This window comes from Lagopus leucura, unplaced genomic scaffold (assembly GCF_019238085.1).
Source record: "Lagopus leucura isolate 7727_CA_CO unplaced genomic scaffold, USGS_WTPT01 Super-Scaffold_806, whole genome shotgun sequence".
Lineage (NCBI taxonomy): Eukaryota > Metazoa > Chordata > Aves > Galliformes > Phasianidae > Lagopus > Lagopus leucura.
In genome coordinates, this window is record NW_024962260.1 from 7,999,103 (window position 1) to 8,020,539 (window position 21,437).

Sequence of the window (21,437 nt, forward strand, 5' to 3'; positions counted from 1 at the left end):
TCCAAAAAGGCAGGCACATAGATGTTAGTGTGTATACTGATAACAAAATGGGAGAAGGTATGAGTGGCTTAGCAAAGTCAGTATGAAAATTCCTGGAATCACGCTTTGTCTGCCTCTCATAACAAACGTGTGGTGTGTAGATACCTGTTATGATAAGGGTAACGCTGGTGCATGCTATGATATGTGTTATCAGAAATGCGTGATGCAAAGCTAAGCACAACTGAATCACAGACACTTTACAAAATAACATGACTTGAAAAGTCTTAAAGTACTGTGAATGATGTCACAAATTTTTAGGCAGTAATAACACGTATCTCTGAAGTATCCTTCCATCAAAAGCTTTCCAGCATCCCAGGTGAGTATCATTGCTGACTTCGCTGGGCGATGAGGAACATTTGCTCCAGGACAGGGATTGAAATCTATCCTGGCAGACTGGCTGAGCACTGCTTTCCCATCACATGAGCAGCTGGACTCACCTAAGCTTCTAAAGGCAGATGCTGTATCTTCTGTTTATCTGAAAAATGCCGTGCATGCCTGTGGCACCACATACATAGTAATGAATCGCCTTCACAGATTGCAGGACCGAGGGCACGGTGTGGGAATGAAGCAGTTTCCCACTGGCTGTAATGCAGATTTCAAAGTCTTAATGGAAAAGGCCCAAAGAGTTCTTTTTAGAATCTCTAAGCCTGTAAATCATAGGACTGTTTTCCAGCACTGCTGAATGTTAAAAGATTTACTTTTGTCTCTCAGATAAATGAATTTGAGAACATTTTTAGCTCCCGCTCTGTGCATGTGCGGGGATCAGTTTCTTTTATTAGGCAACCCGTAGCTCTTACCTCCCTTAGCAGGTTTTCCGCATGCCAAGGCAGTGTTTTGAGATTGTGAGCTGTGTGAGCTGGGGTTGCTTTTCCTTATGGGTTGTCATTTTTCCTATTAAATTGCCTTCTGCCTCACCACGTACCAGCTGCTGAGGCTGGCCATTTCTCTTAAGACTCCAGTGCTGCTCTAAATTGATTTAGCATAAGGCAGAGCCTATCACTTCCAGCCCTGCCAGACCTCACTGGCCCAAACCCGCTCTGGAAGCGGATCCTCCCAGGTGGCAGAGAGACGTTCAAACCGTGGCTTTGAGATGACTGACCCCAACCCAGGGGTTGTCTGTAATATCAGTAGCAGTCTTCTTATTCTCACGAAAGCAGCTGAGTGCAAAACACAGAAGCAGTGGTTTGGCTCTGCAGCAGACAGGTTGTTTGCCAGCTGTGGGGAAAGCACGTTGCTGGTGGTGCTAAGTGGGGAGCACATGCCTGCTGCCCTCCTGGTACTGCTGGTGTCACTGGAGACTGCTGCTGGTGAAATGGTGAGGTGTGTTATCACTGCACAGTGCTTGTACTGCTTCCACAAGCAGCTGTGTGAACACCACAAACTGTTTCGTGTGTGTTCCTTTTTCAGTGACAAACAAGTGTGTTCCTTGTTTCAAATCTACTCACTTTGCCATTTGCTCCCTTAACCTTGCAGACCAGTTTGTTTTCAGAAGCAGTGGTAGAAATGTTAAGGACGTGCTTTTGCAGGAAGAGTACTTGGCCTGTAGTAGTTACCTTGTGTGAGAAGTCTCAGCCCAAGTTTCAGCCATCCAACAGGGGAGCAGCACTTCCTACACAAGGGCCATGCTTAGCACAGGTCTGAAATTCGGCTCTCACCAAAGACAACAAAAGCCCGGGTTGCCTTCAGCTGCACCTAGGTTTCATTTCTGCATTTGGAGCCACGAAAGTAGTGCTGGCAGTGCTGCAGCACATAGTTTCTCAGTCTGTCTGAAGATGTCACAGGCAAAATTTCTTACGAAGCTGTTTCCCAAAATAAAGTTTGGAATGATGTGTAGCTCTGTGTCAATAACGTGAGACTTGTCAATGTCTGTACTGTTTCTGCAAGCCCCTTATCTCATCAGCAGCATGTGTTTCATATGTGCTTCCGCTGTGCTGAGAAATAGAATACCAGTTTGTTTATGGAGGTTCATATCTTATTCCCTTTATGACTTGATGGTTACATGTATGTACATGCACTTCCTGCACGCACAGATGAGATATGTGATTTGAGTCAGGAAGGTCTGTCTGTCCTCTTGAGCAGCCAGAACAGGTTTTCATTCTGCTAACAGTACGAGAGGCCTGTCCACCCGAAAATGCACTGATTTGTTTGAAATTACGTGTAGAGTTACAGATTGGCTGCATTGCTGAGGCTGGACCACCTATCAAATTTATTTCTGATACCTAAGTCAGTTTAGGATCTGAAATACTTAGAAAGGGGCTACAATGAGCATAAGATCAGCCCGTGCAGTTTGTTGCTCATGGTTGCAGTATCGCTGCTGTTTGCAGCTGAGCCCATCACACAAAGCCAAGCTGCAGGTGAACTTCACTAACTTGTGCAGAGTACAGTGAAGGATGGAGGTGGGAGTTTGTAGCAGCTTAAAAAAATAAACAAAAAACCTTTTCAAAAAAATTACGTAGTTTATTTATAAAGCATCTGTGCAGCTGTTCGCTTCTGAAATGGAAAGGAATAAAATGCAGGAGCGAATAACCGAGTAAGCTTGAAAGCATATGGCAGATGGACAGCCAGTGAAGCAACCTGTGGTCCTCAGAGCAGAAGTGCAGGAGGATGAGGCAGCTTTGTTTGATTGCATTTGTTCTTGGAAGATTTTTTTTAAGCAAAACCAGTAACACGCACTCGACAGCAGCGGCAGCTGATTTTTATTCTGAGCTTCAGCAAAATATCAAAGTCTTTGCGGCCTACTCACATCCCTGGCAGCAAATCAAATTCTGTTGATTTTACATCTTCCTTGTTGAGCACCGGAAACCGGCGTCTCAGCTCAGACTGCAGCTCGTGGATGTGAAGAACCACCCAAAGAACCCAGGAGGGCTGGGTCAGCGCTGCCCCACAGCCCGCGTGGGAGCACAGAGATCCCTGTGTCCAAAGCTGCCTTTGTGACCGGCATCCTGAGGAAGATCAGTGTCTGCATTAAGATCAGCAGCATTACTGCACTGAAGCATGTATTGCTCCTGCTTGGGAGTTCTTGTGGCTGCAGCTCGTGGGTGCGGAGGCGTGCTCAGTGACCAGAGCCAAACTCAACTTGTAACTAATGGGCTTCCTCCGCTTGCTGATCTGTCACACTGATGAAAAACCTCTCCTTGTAGGTAGGTAAAATTTTGTAGCTGGACTGGAAAAATCATTGCTCTTTTGGACCTTTGATAAATTAGCATTTTCCCATGCCAAAAATCAATATTGGAAACAGGGCGCTTGTTATGAATCTAAAACTCCTTGAGCTGGAGCCAAAGTTAAATGATCAAAAAAGTGAATTTAGTATGCACTTCCTACAATGGTGTGCCTGTGGACTGGCAAAATGAGCAAGACTTTCTGGACAAGATTTACGAATAAGGGACCAGTCATTCTAAGATAAGTATCAGTCTTGTTTTGCTGCGATGCCAAGTGTGAAAGAGGGACTATAATTGTCATCTTTTTCTGGGCAAGAGGAAGAATGGCAGGTAGGTTCTCCTTGGGTGGAGCAGCGCCCTGTCTTACAAGACAGATACTCAGAAAGAGGAAAGAAAAAGAGACCGCGATGAAGTGGTGTGTGGTCTGTAAGAGCAATGCAGGGAATGACAAAAGATAGAAAAATGAGAATATATTACAGAAATACGAAGACTTTTTAAAGGGCTTCTTTCTGTAAGGCAGCTGGAATATGTGACAGCCGAGAACAGAACTGTAGGTGTCAACCCAAAGCAATTAGCTTCTGCTGTTGTTCTCTTTGTGTGTGTGGAAGTAGCCTCACTTCACAAGAGCCACGCCAGGTTTGAATTCACATGGACAGACAGCATTTCCTGGATGAACAGCCCACGTTAGTTTGCTCTGAGAGCTGAGTTAGGCAGGGCCAGGCTGCTGTGAGCCAGCCAAGCTCAGCTAGCCCCTGTGTCTGTAACCCATGAGCTCAGTGCTGGTGACTAATTAGAGCATATATTATTCCAGATTTGTGAGGGCTCTTGAGGGTTTTTGAAGCGTCCTGTGAAAAGCGTAAGCAGAAGTACAAACACAAATGAACTACGTACTTCAGCTTTACAAATGCTGAAGCCCATGAACGTCCTTACAACACATTTCCTTTAGAAGTTCCTTTTCCAAAAATCTGTTTCTTCTTAGATGGCTTCTGCTTTTAATTAGGATGAAAAGTCCCATAAATTTTCACTCATCTCCTTGGCCATAAATAAGCACAAAGGGCCTTCTCTGGCGAAGTTTCAGTCTGCATGAAGCAGTGGCACTGGCACTGGGCTGCCCCAGAGGCTCCCGAACAGCTTTGTTCCTGCAGCAGCTCAGGCTGCTGCCTGCTCCTTTCCATGCAGCCCCAGCGCAGGGCGGCTGCAGCCAGCTGGTGCCTGAGCCCCTGGAGGGATGGGGGCAGATGACTTCTGCGTGAGTTTTGCCCATGTTTTTAATCTCCCTGCCATCACCCCGAGCTTGGCTGGGAGTGCTGGGGAGATCAGATCTCTCATCGTCCAGAAAGATGCTGTTATACAAACTCATCCCCCAAAATTCCCCGTGCTCCTCAGCTTTTGGGGCAGGATAACCTTGCTGTCAGTGGCCTTACACACTGAAATGAGGAGTTGTCTTAAATCCATCTTGAATTCACCAGCCTAGAAAGGATTGCATCTTACTGAAGAGGAAAGACAAAGGAGTTTGAGGGAATCTGGTCTTTATTTCTGGACCTTTTTGATTCAGACTATCCTGAGGCAGTTGTGTTATGTATATGCTATAGCGTTCCTTGCGTAACAGGGCAGAGTATTTGCTCATCTGTCTCAGTGGTTTTCACATTGCTGTGTCTTCTCCCAGCTCCCTTTCCTTACAGTCCCATGTCTTGTTCTCCCTTTCTCTCCATTCCCTCCACCAAAACCAACAGAAAGACAATGCAAACAGACAATGGATCGGGGCTGGGGCAGCTCTCCTGGTGAGCACAGTGAGCAGGGGGTAAAAGTGTGGGGCCTCTGCGGGGATTTGGGTTTCATGTTTTAATTCTCTGTTAGTCTCACGCAGTGGGAATGAGCAAAGCTGGGGCATTGTGCCTGGAGAAGGGGCTGACAGAGCCAGCTGCTGAGGGCTGCAGGGTGCTGGGCTTTGCTGTGCTGCATGTGGCTGCAGGTTCCTCAGAGGAAGTTTACGTGGTGGGGGAGTTCACGCTTTCTTGTTTTATCTCGTATCTCAATATGCCCTTGCTGAAACCTACACCCAAAACCACGGCGTGTAAAGGGAGCAGCAGAGGAAGTGACAGTGGCGTTAACTCATAATGCTATTGTGGAAGTGAGACAAATGACATGTTTTGGTGACCTTAATAATAGGTGAACAAGACAGAACTAGGAGAAGAGATGGAGTGAATTAACGTTGTGGATGCTACTGGCATTAGAGACTGCTGCCATTTTATTGCACTGTACAATTTAAAATGTTTAATTGCACAGTTCGGTGGAATAGTGTCTTGTCCCCGTGCTCAGGAACTGATTTCTCTTATGTCCCCAAATGATTTTCCCTGTATTGAACTGCTTGGAAATAAACAGATCAACAGAGGGTAAGTTATTTGGACCAATGATAAAACTACCTGCATATCCCTGGGCTAGGAAGGCTTTCCTGTAGGTTAGTGGCCTTTGCTCAATTGAATCACATATCTGACTCCTTTTTTAAACTGTGATTCATTATTAAGGGCTAGAGACAAATCTTCATTGCCTTAGCAGAAAACATAGATGCAACTGTAATTTAGCAAAACTGATACAATCCTAAGTGAGATCTCACACCATAGGAAGGCTCTGGTAATATACTGAGATGTGTGGCTCTGCTGCAAAAACTGCAAATGGGAGAAAACCTGTTGTGTGCTGCAGGTTGAGGTTTCTCTCTTTCTCACTTGGTGTTTCAGCCTGGCTGCAGTGTAGCAGGCTGCTAAGATGCAAACATACCGGGGAACATAGCTGTGTGTACAGCAGAAAGGCAGCACTCCTGTGCTTGTGATGGGTGGGAGAGCAGAGAAATGGCACCATGTCTGCTAACGTCAGGTGAGAGCCCAGCAGGGCGGGCAGTTGAGGAGCAAGAGTTGGATGGGTGCTGGAGTGATGGCTGCACCTCTGCAGTGCTGCTCCGCTGGGAGAGGGGCGTGCGGCTGAAGCCCTGCTCAGCCATGTGAAGGGCTTCTGGGCACTCAGTTTTCTTTTCTATCTCTTTAGCATTTCAGCATCGCTGTTCCTTGTTGGGTTTGGCCCCAGTCACCATGACTTGCTGGGTGGCATTTTAGAAAGTGAAATAAAAGCTAGGTGCCTTTCTCCTTCTTATGGCAAGTAAGTCAGTGGAAGTGTAGAAGTCCTGCTTACGTGATGCAAAAGGACCAATGGCAAGAAAGCCAGGGAATGCAACGTAAGGGAGACCGTGTAAAGGAATCCGCAGTGTGCAGCCTGTGTGTGAGAGATGAGTTGCAAAGGGATGGGAGGCTTTTCAGTGCTGTTTGGCAGGTGCTAGATTAATACCAGACTATTTGTCAGAGTAAAACCTTTTTGGAGGCAGTGGTGTAATACAGAAGTTCAGTTGTTGCTGTACCCAAAAGTTGGTCATTGTCCATCTTGCTTTAAAACCTGTTGGTTGGTGGGCTTGGTGCTATAAGAGAAATATTTAACTTCCAGCTGAAAATACCCAATGTTCAGCTTAGCTCCCAGTGACTGCAGCTGGTCTTTCATTTTTCAGTTCATCACAGGTCAGGAACTCAAAGGCACTGAGGCTGAGTAAAACTGTTTGTCGCTCTGAGCTCTGCTTTGGTTTTGTGTGAATTGTCTGCTTCTGTGGCACTTTGTTTCGTGACTTTTTTAAAGTTTGCTTTACTATGCTGTTCTTGGAACAGACACAAGAACCAAAGATACTTTTTAATTAGCCCTGTGGCCCATCCGGGGTGTATGTGCTAACGTCTTGGCTGTACAGTGTATTTCCAATGAAAGGAAAAAGTTTGCCATAGAGTCTGGTAACCCTGAGGTCAGTTTTGAGCTGAAAATTGCTTTTGATTATGGTGTTAGTATATAGCTCAAAAAAATAAAATCAAAAATCTAGCAAGAACTCGTGGTTCTTACAGTGATGTAAGTAGCACGCTCGAGAAACATCACATGTAGATTTTAAGGGAATTAATGGTTTCATTTATAAATTCTTTATAGATGCAGTCCTGTACCACTCATTGTGAGCATTCCAAGTTTTGCAACCAGAATGGTGGGAAGGTGGTATCCTGTGTCCTTGTGGTGGCCCTGTCTGCAGTGCTCTGTACTGGAGCACAGGCTGGCTGGTTCCTGCAGTGCAGCTCCAGATGGTGTGCCAGTATGGTGGTGTGCTCAGTATGGTGGTGTGCCGATATGGTGGTGTGCTCAGTATGGGTGGTGTGCCCAGTATGGGTGGTGTGCCCAGTATGGTGGTGTGCCAATATGGTGGTGTGCTCAGTATGGGTGGTGTGCCCAGTATGGGTGGTGTGCCCAATATGGGTGGTGTGCCCAGTATGGTGGTGTGCCCAGTATGGGTGGTGTGCCCAGTATGGGTGGTGTGCCCAGTATGGGTGGTGTGCCCAATATGGGTGGTGTGCCCAGTATGGTGGTGTGCCTGAGTGCTGCTGGCTGGGCACTGGACGATCCCGGGAGCTGTCTGAATAACTCTACATGCATTCTCCAGCAAGCTGCACTGTCAGTCTCTAAGAAGCATGTTAGGACTGTGTAGCTGTTCGCTGTTTGCAAAACTGAGTTTATCTTTTTGTTTTAAACCAGTTGTTTACTATGGTAGGTCTGCTTCAGAGGCTGTCGGGTGTGGTTCTTAGGTTTTCTGGGCATGGTCATGCTTAAACTTGGGGCAGTTCCTGCTAGCCTTGAAATGGGCTGCTCAAGCTGAGATTTTGGGCCCTGTTTAGCAATCGGAGCACTGCAGGTGGCACAGCATGTGCTTTTAATTCATGCGACATCACACTCAGACCAGTCAGTAATTACCAGGGGGAGAAAATGGTAACACTGAGGAGGATAAAGCATTCATCATTTTTAAAAGGCTGATGAGCCAGTGCTGTCAGCTTCAGTGGTTAAAACTCCGAAAGTGATGTGGTGAGTCACCAAAGCCATGTGCCCTCTTTTTGTGTCCTGGTTAAGAACACCAGGTTAAATCAGTGGGTGAAATTTCTTGCTGCCATCAGTAGGTGAGGACTGACCTGCAGAGCCTAGGCAGCAGCCTGAGCAGCTGAGAAGTGCAGAGGGATATTCTTATTGCGATGAGCCAAAGATTCAGAACTTGTTCTCAGAAATCATTCATGTTTACAAGGCTCTTCAATGTAAGCATTTTTCGTAGCAGAATACAAGCAGATGTTGACACAAGCATGATTATAAGGCTCATGATCAAAGTGAAATCAAACCTTCTCTTCCAGTTTGCAAAACAAATTTTCCCCACAGTGTTCACTGCTCTTCCGAAGCTGCTTACTAGCATCTATGCCAAGTAGCAGGCTGGTTTAAGAGGAAAAGAGCTTGAAGCATGAAGATTAGGATATGACAGCAAAGAAGCCCGAGGCCAATAAGTGCTGTGTAACTGGCAGGCAACAAGCTGTGATGGGTGGAGGGCGGTCACAGATTTGTTTTAAGTGTCTTTCCCTCCCACTAAGGACTTGCTGTTCTCTAAGAGCCCTGATTCAGATCATTTCTAGGGAGCCAAGGGAGAGGGCGGGAGAGAGTAATAAATGGTCCCTTGAAAACAAGAGTCAGTAATACGTGCCACATAGCCTATGTAAGTGCAGGCAGTTTCCTGCTGAAGGTTCATTTCTGAGAGATTGAGAGCACTCAAACAGGATGCTGCAGCTTCACCAAACGGTTTTGGTATCAGTGTGTTATCTGTGGTCATTCCCCTCCGCAGCTTGCGGCGAGCTTCTGGTTAGCAGAGAAAGACACTTCGAGCTGAGCTGGCATCAGTTCCCACCTACTTAATCATGTACGCTGTGAGCTGTGCGGTTAGCTCGAGTCCCCCGGTTGTCTTGCGGATTGCCAGTGACAGGAAGGTGGAGATGCATTGAGTGGTTCAGACAGGAATAGCTTGGTTATCTGATGGTCACCCCAGAGACTGATAAAATTCGGTGAGCTCTTTTCTGAGAAGACATCAAAAAAGCAGAAACTGTTGTCTGTAACCACCTGAAGAGTTTATAACGTCAAGGGAAATTTTTCTTATCTTACAAGCCTCAAACTGTTAACCCGTCTTAACCACTGCAGACCACAGCCATGCCTTAGACTCTCGGTGTGCGTGATGGAGCCGGCACAGACCATCATGTGCAAGGCTGTGAAGTTATACTGGGGAAGTGCTATCGATCACGTCTTCAAAAAGTACTTTGGCCCTTCAAATTGGAGGCGAACAACTTGAAACAGATGAGAGGAGCCGGTCTTTTCTGAGGGATCGCGCTCCGTGTTTGCAGGCAGCTCAGTCTCCCTAAGGCTGTCAGTTGCCTGGAGTTTGGGCATGGAGTGAAGAGTCACCCTTCAACGCACAGCCTGCCTGATGAGCCTGAAGCCAAAGGGGTGGTAGAGGTGCCATGGGCTGCCAAGGGTTAGAGCAGGGGTGCCTGTCATATTCTCAGGACCGCTTAGGGCACCTGATTTATTTTCCTGGCACTTTTACTGAGCGAACTGCAGGATTATAAGGGACAAGATTTAGAGAGAGACCTTGGGCAAACGAGGTTTTAAATTAGTACTTTAAAGGTGGCCTTGGGCAAGATGCTCCGAGCCTCAGTGCCTGAGGTCCCCGTTGTTCAAATGGATGGTGGCGGTCATTGCCATTGCACATGGAGATGGACAGATAGGAAGTGTTCTACTCAGCTTTGCTCAGCGTTTGAAATAAAGAGGATGTGTTTGTGAGGACATGTGTCTGCATGGAGGTAGGAGGTAGGAAATGCTTTTGTCTGCGTATGCTGCGCAGCTCCGTCTTTCAGTGACAACCATAACAATCAGTGCTTTTTGACTCAAAGCTATTTTCTTTCCTGGTGCAGATTGCCTGGTATGCATAACGTGTTAATTTAACAAAGCATTTCTTTTGATACAGCATTAATTTTTTAACAACAGCTCAGAGGCAGTGATGTACAGATTATATATTGTCAGTTTCCCAATTAAAGTTTTACAGGAAAATACTCTGGTTTTGCTTTAAGCCTGTGTTGAATTCTTCCTTCTGGCACTTGTGCAAATGAAAACTGTGCTGTTGCAAAGCATCCATTTGAAACCTTGAAATATTTATTGCAGCTGCACTGAATACTGAAGCAGAAATCTTCCTGTAGGCTTGTTGGTGTCTGTCATACGCATATATTTTGTAATTAAATGCCTGGAAGTGTGTTGTGTGCGTGTGTGTGGTTGGTTTCTGGTGCTTTAGGGTTTTTTTGCAGGTTTTGCTGCTGAGCTGTTTTTCCTGAGAGATGATTTTAGCACATCCCTTTCGAGAGTTCCTGTGAAATCTTAGCCAAGGCAAGACCACATCTTTGAAGTGTAACATAATAAAAACGAGGCTCCTTTTAGTTGTTGTACAGAACACTGAGGAGGTGGCTAAACTGCTGCCCTTCCTCGAATGCCAAGCCTTGTGAGGGTCACCCCTGCAGCATCACATGTGTGTTTGGATGATGTGGGATGGAGAACACCCAGAAGGACCAGGAGGAAATATTTTGCTCTTAAAACATTGCCCATGGACTAGGCAATTACAGCCATGTGTAGTTTTTAATTTTATATTCTCTTTCTCCTTCTTCTTCCCAGCTTTGTCTTAGATAAGGACGAACCAGTGACTTTTCATGTTTCTGGCACCTGGAAGCAACAGAGTCTGACCATATCCAGAACACTCTGCTAGTCCAGGAAAGCCCAGACCAAAGGGGGGTCGTGATCGTGTGCAGTCTGAGCTGGAGCTCAGAGTGCTGTAGAGCAGATACTGGGGAGCACGAGGCACCAACAGAGTGCATCACTGGCAAGCTGTGGAGTGAGTGCCGCATGGCAAAGTCCCCTGTGCCCTGGTGTCAGGTGCCCTGTTGGCACAGGCAAGGTGCCGGCCTCGGCCCGCTCCCGCCAGCAGCACGGCCCAGCTCCGAGGAGCATCGCCAACCCGTGCATTGAGTGATGTCTGGAGGAATTGAACTGGAGAGTCAGCTCATTTAGATTAACCTGCAGCGGCATTATCCATTGCCTGGGTTTGTGAGGAAGCATGGCAGCACGATGATATTTGCAGCAGCATCTCAATCTAACCATGAGCGGGTTTCTGGAAGGGGGAAGGGCAGCTGATATCTGGGTAGTGAGCGTGAGCCCTGGGAGTGCGGTGAGCCAGCAGGGCTTCAGAGCGTGCTGCCAGTCAGTGCTGTGTGCTGCTGAGGTGCCAGGGGAGCCACCTGCCTGCCTTGGAACCAGTGCTGTGCTCTCGTGTGGTTAGTTAGCGCTGCCCTTGTTTTCTGTCTTTGTTTTTATTTCCAACCCATCTCTTTGGATTCATCCTACTGGTAGATAATTATGACTTTTATATTCACATCTTCTCCTCAAGCTTGGCTGTGTTATTTTTGGACGGCTCTTTAAGACTTTATTATTTTTTAAAACATATTGTGTCTTTATTTGCATATTTGTATTTGAGAACAAACAAACAATATGTTTCACACTGCATCTTTGTTCAAGTGTTTTTCTTAGCAAATAGAACTTCTTCAGGCATGCCAGAATCAGCTTCATTATATAAATCCTATTTATGGCTCCTATTTAGAGCAGGGAGGGTAGGGAATTTAAGGGACTGTTGCCACAAACACTCTTTCTGGGGCTGTGTGAGGAGGTACTACAGCAGGTCCATAGGGTAGTGGCCTTTCTGTCTGTCTGTTTTGTCAGCATTTCTTCTTGAGTTCTGCCTTTTAGTACCTTTGTTGAACAGTGGAGCAGAGGCTGAAAACCTGAAGGCCTGGGGAGCTGGGCTGCATCTGCTGGGTGAGGGGCACTGTGTGGAAACCCCTAGCAGGCACTAAACGAGATGAGGCTTCTCGCATTGCTGCGGTACGATGGGCTCGTGATACATAAATGAAAAGAATAGATATTTATGTGGGAAATAAAAGCCAAGGCATTCGTTATCAAAACCAAAAGAAATTGATTCCACAGCAGAATTTTGTCCCAGTGACTTGGTTTGTATAATGGGCAGCGATTGATGTGAAGTTAATCGTTTTATCTGAGGGATGCTGGTGCAGGCTGGCAATTAATACTCTGCGCTGCTGATTGGCAGCACTGTGCTTGGCACGCAGGGCAGAAGGCCGGGCAGCAGAGCCTGGAGGGCCCCACTTCATCCACAGATTTGGTGGGTTTTAAGCTGTCGTGGGGGAAGGCAGAACACAGATCCGTGGATTTTGGAAAGGGCTTCTATTGATTTCCTCAGCTGAATGATGGCCTCTGAGCTGTTGGGTTGGCAGGATTGATGTGGTAGCTGCCTTTCAGAAATAAATGCTAAAATCTGGCAAAAAGAAAGAAAATCAGTTCCTCAAATGCTTCCAGCAATGCTGCTATTCTGAACAGCAGTGGGAGTTGTTTGGGGCAGTGTAGTGTTAAAAGAAGTCTCGGTGTTTGAACATGCGTGAAGAGGTATGCAAATGAACTTCAGACCAGTCTGATGTTTAGGAAGAAGGGCTTTGGCATGTTGTCAGCTGAAGTGTCCACACGTTGCCTGTCTTGTTGGCCCAAAGTGCTGTGACTCGTTGTGCATCAGTGACTAACGCTTTAAAGTTTCTGTTCAGGTGGTTGGATCAGCAATCAGATGGGCTCATTGGGAAGATCAAAGCCGAGGGCAGGTTCTCAAAGGAGAAAGACAAATTAGAAGGGCAGTTTGCAGTTTCACATTAATTTTCTTCAGTGCTATACTGGACAGCCAGGGAAAATGAGAAGATGATTGCAGGAAGGGGCTGAATAGTGTTGAAATGTGCAGAAACAAAGCTGTGGGGCTGCCTGCCAGCTCTTTGTTGCGGGCTGCAGGGGGCAGGCAGGATGGATCGTAACCTCAGGCATGAGGTGTGCAAATGGTTCAGTGTTTGAACAGTTGGAACAGTGTGTTTGGTACAGGATGGGTTTTGTCATGAGCTTTTGACCAGAGATCTTTTTGTGGGTTTTTTTTCTGGTTTGTTTTACTGGAGGAGTGGAGTGTGAAAGACCCACAGTAAGTCTGCTTCATGCTTTGCACCTGATCTGATCGGAACCTTATCTCTGGTCCGTCTGTGCCTTGGGCAAACATCCCTGTGCCATTCTGTTCAGGTAGCTCTCTCCCTCACTGCCCTTGGACAATGAATGGGAGAGCAGTGGGGCTTTCTTCATCTCTGTGGCAGTGGTGGGAAGTTGCAGCAGTCCCAGGAGAGCTCAGCACATGGGGCAGAGGGGCTTTGCAGGCTGCATGGGATCAGATCATGGCTGCGGCTTTACTTTGCACGGTGTTTTTCACTCACCAGAGCTTCTCAAGTTGATCGACTTTGTCAGAATTTGCTTTAAAAGAAATGAGTTCTTATCAGCAGTAGTGAAATCTAAGGCAAACATGTCAGTGAAAATAAGCTTACAATGGCTTTATCAAGATCTCATGAGTTGAGGTTTTGAGATATTTAAACACGTTCAATTGCTACCAAGCTGGAAGCACATGTAGGAAGGACGTGTACTTAAAGGCACATTGAACAGCCAGATTCAGAGCTTCTCAGAGCCTTACTGTTGGCATTCTCTGATTTGAGATTTGTAGCAATATGCTTCTAATAACTCTGTGTTTCGTTTTGGTCAGAATCTGTTTCCCTTTTACCCAAACCTCCTTTTTAACAGCAGGTATATCTCATTCCTCGCTTAAGGAGTCTATATAGTGGCTTTCAACCTTTTCAGTTTGCAACCACTCAGAGAACCGCCACAAAAGTGGTGGAGCTCCTTATTTTGAACAGAAGGCCGTCTTGACCTTGGCCGAAAGGCTTGCTTTTCTTAGCCATGTTCTTACAACTAATGTAGAAGCACAAGGCAGAGCTGGAGGTCTGGTGTCCCAGAGCTGATGGGCAGCTTGGCACAGTGCAGCACCAGGGCTGATGGCAAGCAGTCCCGCAGAGGTTGTGCTCCCTCAGGCTCTGTGCCTGCCATGGTGGGCTTTCCTTGTTCTCACTGGAGCTGGGATCCCATTGGTTTGGATGTTGCATTGGTCTCTGATGCCTCTTTAATTTCACTCGAGTGGCGTTCTTGTGATGCTGTGGTGCTGTGAGAGTTGCAAATGATCCTTTTACTCAAGGAGACCTTCCTTGCTTGGAAAAACTGCTTTTCAGTGAGAATCATCCTGGAAGTTAACATGTTCATTAGTACTGGAGTGACTCACGTACTGTAGTACAAACTGCGGATTATTTCACAACATGTTCTCCTCTGGTTGCTTGCACACACGTTGCCTTTATATTAATCTTTAAAGTTGCAGTCTTGAATGCTTATAATTTCAGTATCCTGAATGCTAACCAAGAAAGGAAGCGTGGTTTTGTGTTCAAAGCACAGGGTGAGGAGCCTTCAGGTCTGCACCGTGCTCCTGGCACTCCTTGATCTTACTGGTGGTCCGGGCACGCCGCTTGCTGAGCTGCTCAGCGTGATACAAGACAGGGAAACCTCAGGGCGTCGTGGTGACAGGGCTGGTGGACGTGCAAAGCACCGTGAGGGGTGCACGTGTCGGGGTTGGGAGGTTACTGACCGGTCCCAGTGACCTCCTGCTTCTGCTCATGAGCCAACCGCAATCTGTCCCATCCCTGGAGGTGCTGGAGGCTGTGGATGGGCCCTGGGCAGTGTAACGTGGTGGAGGCAGCCAGCCTGCGGCAAGGCTTGGAAGGTCTCTTCCAACCTGAGCCATTCTGTGATCTGCAGTGTTTTTTTCCCTCATCATATTTCTGTGTTCTGCACGCAGGGTTGGAGGAGAAATGGGGATGGCAGACTCAGCACACGTCAGCAGTGGGTCACACGGGTTCCTGCCGGTCCCTCCTGTGTGTCCCACCACAGCACGTTGCCTCTGCCTAGAAAGCTCCTGCAGAACCCAGCGTTCCATGCTCCAGGTGGCCCCTTGTTAGCTCTGTATTTCCCCAGTTTCTTTGCATCTCCAGGTCTGGGTTAGACAGCATGGTGCTCCATCGGAGCAGCCCTTCTCGAGCTGCAGCAGGAACGGCCGCTGTCGTCTTCCCTCGCACAGCTGGGTTACTGTGCAGCCCTTATCCCCGCTCTGCAGCCCTTATCCCCGCTCTGCCCCGCAGCGCCGAGCCTCACGCAGGTGTTCCTCCGCTCTGCCCTCTCACATGCACCGCAAATTAGTAACAGAAGCTAATGGCCCAGCATGCGGCCATCAAAGGGCTGACAATTCCAGCCTTTCCAAAGGGCCCTTTATGTCACAGCCCCCCACGAGACCTGTCCGGCTGAAAAGCCCATTTGTCTGTCCCTGTGTGCGGGCCTGCCGCAGCTCCACGGCCGCTGCTGGCCCCACGCTGCGCCCCTGACTGTTGCTGCTAGCAACAGATAACATCGCTGTTCCCCGCAGCGGGGCCGCAGCACATCAATCATCCGGCTCAGATAAAGGCCCCGGGCCTTTGGCCCCATCCCTCGGTTGTTTCTAAATAATTTCCAGTGGCTGAGCATGCTATGGTGTAGGCCGGGTAATTCAGTCCAGAAAACTTCATTTCACTAAAAATGCTTTGATTTCTCCCTTTTTTTTTTCTTCTTTTTTTTATCTTTTTTTTTTTTTTTTTTTTGGAGTAAAGACTGTTTTTGTTCAAATAGATGTTTGTTTCGAAAGGGGGAGTTTAGCTGATGAAAGGGATGCCGTGAAAGTTCAGAGTGAGAATAATAAATAGAACTGTGTGGCTAAATGTAAAGTACAACCACGCGGGCAGCAGAAAGAATGAGCATTGACTGGGAGCCACAAAGCAAGGGGAGCTCCATGGGAAGCCTCGCTCTGCGCCGGCGTCCTTCAGCTTCCTGAATACATTTAAATGGAGATTAATCTTTCTATATGGGTAACATCATCTCTGCCACACCTTTATTAAAGAGATTTATTGCCGGGCATCAAATTACACTTTTAACACAGCCTACTTGATTTTTGGTAGCAGCAAATCATATTTGTAACTACAAATAACTAAACAAATGTGACAGTAGCAAATTCTCTCCTTGACACAGCTAATTCTTCATCCTGTCTTAACGTTCTGCTGTAAAGCCATAAGGAGTTGTGATGCTTAGAGCCTGGCAGTCCCAGGTTTTGTCCTTACCACTTAGTAATCCTTCAAAGAAGGAGCCACTGCAGTTTGTATGGAGGAGCATTGCAGTCTCAGCAGTGGGAAAGTGCAACCTTTTGACAACGCCTTCTGCAATCTGGCTGGCTTGTGCTGTGTGTGTAGGTAGGATGCAGAATACCCAAGGTAAAATCCAGCGTTAGGTCATAGATGAAATCCCTGTGGAAACCTTAAAATTAAATCTCGATCACATTGCCCTCCGCACGTGCATCTCTGCGTACTAATTGCATTTTTTGTATTTGTTGTGGATACTAGTTATCACCAGTTGGCAGGGGGAATTGGAGGCTGATTGACTAATGCTGCTTTCAACCTCCAACTTTACGAGCCTCACTTTTCAAGGCACGTTGGTCCTGCTGGTGTCTGCTAAGTACAGGCTTGGTCCAGTATGTGTGCAGTGCTGCTGGCGGGTGGTGATGAGTCTCTCCCAGTTGTGGAGGTCCAGCACACTTGTTGGGCAGCTACAGCTGCAGACTCCAGCTGCACAGCAGTGGTCAGGTATGCTGACCAGCAAGTCCTCTGCAGTTGTTGGAGTCCTGAACTGGTTTGCTTTGCATTGAGCATGTGATACTCTTCAGAGAGAAATGCTTCATGGTGTTTTTATCTTAGTTTACAAATACAGTTGGAAACATGCAGTGTAGCTAAGGAAGGATGAATGTTCAAGGACCTGTAAAATTTTAAGAAAACTTAAACTTTCCAGCATGAAAGAATGCATGTAGGATGCTCGCAAAACAGAAACGTGCATGGCTAAATCCAAACTGGAGGGAATTTGGGAAGTATGCACAAGGAAGTAACAGCTGAATTCCTATGGCTATGTTTAAGCCAAAAGGGACTTTGCTAGTTCAGTTCTGACATGATTGGCGTTAATGCGAGCTGAGCCTTTCATTTTGGTAGGACAGGACTTCATCCAGAGTGCTTCTGGACATACTGAGCTTCTGGGATATGTGGAACATGCTGTGTGTTTCCTACTTCACTAAATGAGATATACGACGAACTTGAGAAATTTTCTGTAAAAATGAATCATTAGCTTGACAAAATATACCTGTCCAGTACGTCCTTCACTATCTTCTGTGAAAACAAAACCAGTTTTATCATTGATCCTGCTGGATTTTGACATAGGTAGCACTAGAATATTTTCCATCCAGCAAGGTGACTGCAAATTGCTTGTGTCCCATGTTACTTATGTGCCACTACCCTGTTTCCCTCTTCAACTTAAAAAAATACATATATATATTAAAAAATACTTCTGTATGATACTGCCAAAGAAATAACAGAGGGAATGACAGAGAAGGGTAGGCTAGAATAACCCCGAGGGTGCTTATTTTCCTCAGCATTAGCTTCATATCCACATTCATTATGTGAATGGGCCAGGGAAACAGTTTCTGTGACAAATTGGAGCGCAGGGTAGGTTGAACGGACTCAGTTCAATTTTAGGTAATGGTGTACAATCATCTCTATGGCAATGCGGGATGCGTGGCGTAGTCCCTCATTTAGAGAAGTTTGAATGCATAAAGCCCTATAAGAAGCACTGTGATAACTCAGTTTCGTGTTTTTAGGGAGAGTTGCCATGCATACAATTAGCTGCTCCATTCGCTCCCCTCCCTTCTTTCAGTAGCAGCAGCAGAGCTTCCCTCCACCTCCAGCACCTGCTGTCGGGTTGGCGCTTGCAGCAGCATGCAGCTGGGAGGAGGACGGGCAGCCAGAGGCAGGTCTGCAGGAGATGGACAGGCACGCTGACACAGCTGTCATTGTGCTGTGGCAGGCAGGATTGGTTACCCTTCCATCGCACTGCTGCGTGCATTTATCAGATGAAAGACAGTTTCAGTTTGAATGGGAAGATGAGTGGAGTCGGTACTTTGCTGCAAGCTGCACGGTACTTGGGCAGAGCAACCTGCAGCATCTTAGCTAACACATCTGATCCTTGCCATAGAGCATGGCTAGTATTGTGCTGAGGAGTTGCTTGTGGAAAATGGAATGGCACTTGTTGATAAACATTCTTCTTGCTAATTGACCGCTGTGTTTGCAGACAGATGCACAGATCTCAAGCTTCCCACGTACTCGTGCAAATCCCTAAGATTGGCTAATTAACTTCTCCATCTTCATGGCAAGATCTCCTGAACGGTTATGCAAAGCAAGTGAAAGAAAGCGCTGGGCTGCAAGGAGAAGGAGAGCCAGGCTGCATACAATTTGTGTGTTAAGAAACAGCCCATGCTGTGTGTCTTCCTTCAGTGGGAGACACAGAATTTCCAATTGAAATCGGGTGGGAGAGCAATCAGCAATAAGAAAAGATCCGGAAGTGCAGGTTCAGCCTCCCAGTTTTTAGAGGATGTAGTTTATGGGAGCAAGGCTCTCAATTCCATAGCAGTAATGGCATGTTTTGATTTCCCTTGCCCTCAACAAGCCGACAGCAGTAGATGTAACCTAGATTGAGCACGGCATCTTGTTTGAGCCAAGTCTAGCAGATGTTAATCTTGGAAATAGATCCTCTGCAGTTGAACAGATCACTCACAACAGGTGAGCAAACAGAGATACGGCTCTCCCCAGCACAGCACGCTGTCACACACCGTCCTCAGAACGCACCTCTGCTGCTCAGTGCAGGCAGGGCAGGATCCTCACCTCGCAGGGTTTTGATCAGAACTGAGGTCTGCGATCGTGAGCAATCACAAGGGCACTGAACAAATGGTGTTTCCTTTTCAAGTCTAATGTGTGAGATGAATGCTTTGTGATAGTGGAAAATAAACCACCTCCCCGTTGTGTCTCAGTCGGACACCGTTCCTCAGAGTGGAAAAATGTGCGTTTTTTTGTAGGGAGTTTCTTGCTCCTCTGTGCAAACTGGGCAGTATCTTTTAAACAAGGTTATAAATTCTAAACTGCAGCGGATATGTGTTGATGTAGTCTGTTACCCATAGACCTGTTCTATGTGTTGCTCAGAACTGTGCTCCCATTTCTACCCCACGTTGGTTCTGGTTGTTAAGGAGAGCTTTTCCGAAGTGGAGAAGCATCCAAATAGCAGCTCATTTACTGGAACAAGATGCGTATCTGCTCCTTAAGAGGTCTGCATGCACACACACACACATACGAGCTGTTACATTATTTAGATATCAGGTTGGTTTGGGGATTTCTTTGCATTATTTTTTTTCAGAAATACAGTTTATTTTCTGAAGCTGTTCTCTCCACCCTTTTCAGGAGCATTCTTGCCAAACACAGCAATAATGCTGGTGGCACTGGTGAAGCTGAGGGCTACTCCAGGCAGTGCTGCAGTCTCTCTGACTTCAGTACTGGCTCAGTAAGAATTCTTGCTCATAAAAAGACAAAATTCTGTTGAGACATTTGAGACATTCAAAATATGTATTTGAACATTAGATCTACCAATTTCTAGTTACAACGGGTCAGAAGAGAGAACGGCTTTGGTTTCCCATTCCTCCAGTGAAGGTAATGGTGAGAAATGAATTTCAGCATCAGAGGTTTCTTCCTGGGCTCTGTCAGAAGGGAGTCCAGAGCCGTTCTCCATTGGGGGTCACACTGGAAGCTGCTTCCAGACCTCAGCAAAAGCAAGAAGCTTCAACCTGCTTTATAGGGCTTGTCTAACAGGAACACCATGGGAATAATTTTAATCTCAGTGACTGCATGTTGGCAGGGGGAGGCTTACTTAGATTTAAGGTGTTTTTTTTTGTTTTTTTTTTTTTTTTTTTTTTTTTTTTTTAATTAGATCCAGGTCTGCTGGCAGCATTTTCCTCCATTTGCATTAGATTGATGCCTGACTTGACCTAAATGGTTCATAACTGCTACAACTTCTCAGTGTTACTGCCTTAGTTTAATGGTGTCTGCTGGTTATCGTATGCTGTGCATTACCCTATTGATCTCCCTCCTTCTTGGTGTTTCTAATTACACGAGGGGATGAGATGACCCTGCTGTACCTGGCATTTTTCCAGTCACGTGGGCTAACTCTGCACCCAGTCTCGCAGTTTCTTTCAACGTGGTGTTGATCCCACTACCTTGTCTGTTTAAATTATTGCAAAACTGCACTATTTTGAAGCCGCTGTAGCATTGCTTAAAGAACTCTGCACATAAAACAACTCATTAATATTTGTGCTATTCAAGGTTTGCCAAGAGTGTTACGGTCTGTCTTGCCTCCTCCACTCTTTGCTCCTTTCTGCCATCAAAATGTCTGCAAGAGAGTGTGGGCAAAATTGATTCCCCTGTGGCCATTTCAAACTACACAGCTCGGGCTCATCCTTTGATCCCTCCTCATGACTTTATTTCATTATCCCTTAAGTATAAGGAGGAAAGTTAATGACATCATAAAAACTAGAACTCTATAAAAGATGTTTCTGCTGATTTACTGCCAATGTACTAGCAGCATGTCATATAACTGCCCATTAAAGATGGTGAGTTGCACTCCTGCCTGCAGCATTCCTTATCATCAGCCCTTTTATTTATGACCAGATTATAGGGATTGGGTGAGCGCTGTAAAACATAAAACTTATTTTTATCATGCCTATAATTAACCCTTTAATTATGGAATTGAGTTGCATCTACCCTCCTTTTCTATTTAAAACCATATTGTTAAATATTCCTGTTTGTCTTCAAAGGGGTGAACGCGCTGTTGAGAGAATGTAGTTCATGATTTCTGCTTACAGCAAATCTTTGTCCCTTTCCAAGCATCTCCTGAAGCTTTCTGATCATTGAAGAGCCTCAGAGATGATAGGAGCTTCCTTACTCAGTAAACAAAATCCTGCTCAAGGAGGTTGAATTTGGCCCACAGAGACCCAGTGTTCTTGCTTACCTGCTCCTTGAACTTCTAGGCCTTGGTAGCTGGAAGCATTCTACTCCAGTTCTGAAAATCAGAAGGTTTCCATCCTCAGCAGCTTTTAGACTCAGTTGCTCTGCTTTTAGAACTGACTGGATTTTCAGGGTGGGGGGAGTCATCGTATTGTGAAGGCAAGGCTTCTTTAAGAGTATCTCGGGTAGATGGGCTGGGGAAAAGGCTGGGTGTTCAGAGTGCTTAATTGCTTCTGAGAACCTTGGACGGTGAAACTGCTTGTTTAAAATTAATCGTATTCCTTGTGCGTCAGGCATCTTCCATGCAATCGTAATGGTTTGTTTGCTTGATACCCACACTGGATCTTAGTCTCAGCAA

At 46.3% G+C, this 21,437-nt stretch overlaps 1 protein-coding gene across 15 annotated transcripts in view; it reads left to right on the top strand.

Annotated features, from left to right (window-relative positions):
- FBRSL1 (fibrosin like 1) overlaps positions 1 to 21,437 on the top strand; it is a 416,097-nt gene that overhangs the window by 177,662 nt on the left and 216,998 nt on the right. The window lies entirely within an intron of this gene.